At 34.5% G+C, this 5,185-nt stretch overlaps 1 pseudogene; it reads left to right on the forward strand.

Moving 5' to 3' along the window:
* The first annotated feature begins 463 nt into the window (after positions 1–463).
* On the forward strand, positions 464–2,478 carry LOC132717712 (putative nucleotidyltransferase MAB21L1; annotated as a pseudogene).
* Positions 2,479–5,185: the final 2,707 nt, after the last annotated feature.

The following is a 5,185-nucleotide window of genomic DNA, read 5'->3' on the forward strand; positions in this document are numbered from 1 at the left end:
TTTAGATTGGGCCCATAAAATTAAAATTTCAGTTGGTTGTCATACTTTTAAATTTAATTCATTTTTTTTTATGTTTTAGGTATGTAAAAATCCCAAAATTTTCAAAAGAATTGGGTTTTTCTTGCAACCCAAATTTTTACAAAGATTTGGAGCTTCTTAAAAAGTAAAAATTCCCTGTCCGGGTTTTCACGGGACATTTGGGGTTTCTGCAACCCGTTTATGTTAAAATTTTGGGGCGAGTTTTGAAAGATAAAAAATTTCGAAAATTGAATTGAACCGAAAATGTGAAGTTTTGGGGCGATATTACCAAACGATATATACTTTTAAATTTTTAACGGTTTTTAAACAAAAATTTAAAATTTAAAAATAGCAGTAAGGGGCAGTGGAAAATTGGTTTAAGGTCCTAGAAAACCCCACACTTTTGAATTGAACCAAAAAGGTTTCTCAACCCGCCCAGTAAAGTTCCTTCTTCGATTCTTTTGTTGTTGTTGTCCATGCTCAACAGCATACACGAGTCTCCGAACTGACTTTGATATTATTATGGAATGCGACAATTCAAATACAAACTTAGGCCGCATCTTTAAACTAGAAGATGTTGGAAGCGAATCTTTTAATCCGGGATTTGTTTGCCTACATTGTTCACATACGCGGGAAAATAATTCATTGGCTTTCTTGTGTACAAATGTACAAGAACACAATTACTTATCTTCAAGCGCCGTTCGTAGCAATATATCTGACATAGTGAATGATTCCTCGGAGAATGAATTACCATCTTCTAGTATATTTGGTGTTTTTAAGCATCCCCCAGTTATAGAGATAGAAGAAAATGGGCCCGCTGTAAAACTTGTCACGTACCCGCTTGGAACAAGCTTGGTACTGGAATGACGATCAGAAAGTGGTGTCTTTCGAGGGAGATATTGTTTTTGGTATTCGTTATTCAGAGGTATGGCCTACGTGTGCGGCAGGATGGGAGGATCGACCAAGACTATGGCCATCTGCGGATATTGTCAAGGAAATAGTGAAACGTGGGTTTATTCTCGTTCCAAAACCGTCACACAACCGGACAGAAAAGGACGATGAGATTGAATGGCATATCTCATTTCCACATTGTGAAACCTATTTGAGCAAGAAAATTCCAAAAGTAGCCAAGGCCTGTTATTTAGCTTTGAAACTTGTTCTGAAAAATCACTTGGTATACCACTGTGACAATTTAAAGACATACTACCTAAAAACTATTCTGTTATGGGAACTTGAAAAACATCCGGAGGAGTTTTGGGAATTACACAATATTGTTGAATGCTTTGATTGTCTCCTTAGCCGACTAATTTCCTGTGTTGATACCAAAAAGTGTCCAAATTATTGGATAGAGTCTCTAGATTTATTTGAGAAGATAGATAGACAAGAGTTGGGCTCACTGGTGAATGTATTAGTTAAGATTAGAGCCAACCCAGCCCCTTACATTGAAGACATTGGAAGTATGTGGTGTTGAAATATTTACAACAGAACAAAAAGTGACTAACAATATTAAACAAGAGCTGTCCGTAAGACAGCGCGCTCGACTTTTTTATTGCTTGCCAATAAAAAAAGTTTTTGCAGTAAAAGGCAATACAAGAATCTCTGTATTTTTAAAGTGAACTAGTTGTTTGATACCCTTGAATATTACAGCAATGTTTATATGACATAATTTATGGTAAAGTGAACAAGTGGATAGGAATGAATTTTTTTAGATTTTTTAAGTTTTTTAGTGCTTGCCTATAATACAAAACATTGACAGTTAAGGGCCATAATTCAAATAAAATCTTTGACAGAATTACCTTCTCCTGGACATGTTTGGGAATCATGATTGTAAACAAGTATTCCAACTTTCAAATTAATATCTCAAACAGTTCAGTCAAAAAGTGGACTGGTACTAAAAACTTAACCAAGATTCTAAGTCGATAAAAGGCCTTAATTTTTAAAACAAATCCTTGACAGAGTTACCTTCTCTTGCGTACAGATGGGGGTAATGATGTGAAATAGCATTAAAAGTTTCAAAGCAATATCTCAAAGGGTTAAGGCAATAAGTGGATTTTACCCATATTCAATGTATTTTCTAAGTCAAAAAGGGGCATAATTCTGTCAAAAACCTTGACAGAGTTATGTCCTCTTGTCTGTTGATGAAGGTCGTGATGGTAAACAAGTATGGTCAGTTTCAAAGCAATACCTCCAATGGTTTTGAAATAAAGTGAGGTGGTACAAAAAACTTAACCAAGCTCAATACACTTTCTAAGTCAAAAAAGGGCCATAATTCTGTCAAAAACCTTGACAGAGTTATGTACTCTTGTCTGTAGATGGAGGTTATGATGGTGAACAAGTATGGTAAGTTTCAAAGCCATACTTGTAATACTTCTGAAATAAAGTGGGGTGGTACGAAAAACTTAACCAAGGTGTGACGCCAACGCTAACGCCGACGCCGGGGCGAGTAGGATAGCTCCCCTTTTCATAGAAAAGTCGAGCTAAAAACCCTATAAAATTACTTATAATACTGGCACATTTAAAACCTATTCCAAAGAACAACTGATAGTTCTGTTAAATTTCATTTGAAATTCATAAAATCAGTATGTATCTGCTATATTTCATTCAAATATTATTAACAATAACACATTATGCTGTAAATCAAAACTACAGCTGTAGAGATGGTAGTGTAAACAACAAAGTACATGTAAAACATTTGTTAAGGGAAAATAGGGACTTTTTTGGTATTACATAGCATTTTCTTTTTCATATTTTCTAAATTGATGCATATTATTGCATATTGAAATGAATATGTGAAGTGGTATGCTACAAAAGTAATGGGAATCACATATTACAGACAACTTTGAAAAAAACTTTCCTTACCATTTGTTTTCTATATAAGCATGGAAAATGCCATCTCACTTTATTTATGGTAAGAAAAAGTGCTCTTAAATTTCACTGTTTTTTTGACTGCTCTTCCACATAATTTTGCAGCAAAATACTTTCATACAATTACATGTATGTAGGTTACTACATGTATTACTATGATCTATTACTATATCTTGTGATAAGATCTGTATGAAAATTATATTCATTTACTCGACAAGAGGTGAAACAGACCTATAAAACTCACCTTAGTAAATGGAAAAAAAAACAACATATTTGATATTAGGTGCAGTAAAAAGAAAACAAAATCAGTTGTTATAAATATACTTCTTTATCAACATAAAGAAAAAAATCAAATTTCACCAAGATATATCTCAGATGTCTTTTCCATACAACATAACATGCATGTTAACAAAAGTAAAGCAGAAATAAAAGAAATTTCTGGAATATAATAGGAAAACAAAACAATCTGAAAAAATCCCTAACATAACAGAACAAAAGAAGATAAAAGTAAACATAAATATTTAAAAGCAAAGTGAAAAACATTCTAAAGCAAAGTAATTTGGTTATATTGGGATGTATCACCCCAGGAGGATGATTAAGATAACTTGTGTAGAGGACAACAAGGTGATGCTACATGCTATGTTGTTTAAAATACTGTCCATAACAAAGAACAGATAAATTCCTATATAAAGTCTATGTATTAACCCATTACTTCATATACACGCCTTTTAATGCCTTTTTCACCCCCCCCCCCTTTTTGTTGTCTCAAATGATGAAAAAATGCCGTATTTAGGCCCCAAACACTTGTTTTTGTTTGAGAAATGTTGTTAAAAAAAGTGACCTCTTTTTCGGCGCGGCCCCCCAACCAAAAGATACATCAGGGGGTTGCCAGAAGGGGGATGTGCCCCCTTCTGTTTGGGGGGTTTGAAGGGGGGCGGAGTCCCCCTCATCGCCAAGAAAAATTTTGGACTTGTGAGAGGCTGTAAATGACCCCAGATTGATCATAAGGTAACGTGTAACCAACGCTGAAAAGCATTTGACTCTATCTCAATCCATTGAGAAAGTGCAGCACTTTGAAATCAATTTTGATGGAAAAAATCAACGCAAAATAGTGATTTTTGGCAATTTTGAGATGTCCCCTCGTTGCCATGGTAACAGAAAATTTAAGGCTGAGCATGTTGTTGCTTGCAAGTGCAATGGTCCAGTCAACATTTGTGCCAAGTTTGATTAGTTATGAAGCAGTTTTTATAGTATTATAGCAATTTGAACTTGTAACGGGAGACTTTTCAATGAAAACAGCCATTTTTCACAAAATGCTCATGAAGTAATGGGTTAAACAAAGTGACCCAAGACAAATTGCTTCTTACATGTCTTATGAACACTTTGTGGTCACTGGTGAGGGGAGCCCAAACTGTCAGATATTTCTATAAGTATATATGAATATGATATATTCAACAGCATTCAGTTCATTAGTATGGTTAACAAGGACAGCCCTTAGCTGCCAGACAGCCACAATTGCCAAAGAAGCAATATTTCCTTACATTAAAATGATAATTTCAAAGAATGGTACACTCAATCTACCTTTAAAATCATTTTGAAGAGCTGGCTAGCACTTTCCAAGATTATTTAGAAATACTGTTTGTCTGCCTTAAAAGCATACAAGAGACCTTTACTGGTCGGGGACCATCAACCGGACACTTTTTGAACATTTTTCCGTACAGATTTTATAATTTTTAACATAGAGACCTAAAAATTTGACACAGTTCAGCTAGGTTCTTCTCCTAACTAACAAACTAGTTTGTTTATTTCTGATTGCATTGACACTTATATCCGAGGCTTACAGGGAGGGTGTCAAAATTACCTAAATTGTCTACACTACAGTACCATGTGTCCGGACAGATATGTACATGACATGATTTAATTCAGATAAAAGTTTGGGTGTTTTGATTTGTGATTTTCAACATGATAAACAATATTTCAGCAGCAAATGCTAAAGTTTTGGATATTCTATTGTTTACTCGCAAATGATTATAGCTGGTATATGAGGTCATGCATTGCTTTCTTGACCCCCAAATTTCAACGTCAACATTTTTGAAATAGACATTGAAATGTTACCATTTAAGGAGGTTGAAATAAAATTATTTACTTAATTATAGAAGAAACATGCATTTATGGTTGATAAAAAAGTGACTGACTTTACAAAGAAAATACTAAATTAAGCATTTTATGGGCCATCCGGGTTTGGTGGTTGTCCGGTTTTGGTGGTACCCAACCAGTAGTCAGTAAAATGTCATAATCATTT

The sequence above is a fragment of the Ruditapes philippinarum genome, unplaced genomic scaffold, assembly GCF_026571515.1.
Source record: "Ruditapes philippinarum isolate M1 unplaced genomic scaffold, ASM2657151v2 ctg23066_1_1_1_1, whole genome shotgun sequence".
Taxonomy (NCBI): Eukaryota; Metazoa; Mollusca; class Bivalvia; order Venerida; family Veneridae; genus Ruditapes; species Ruditapes philippinarum.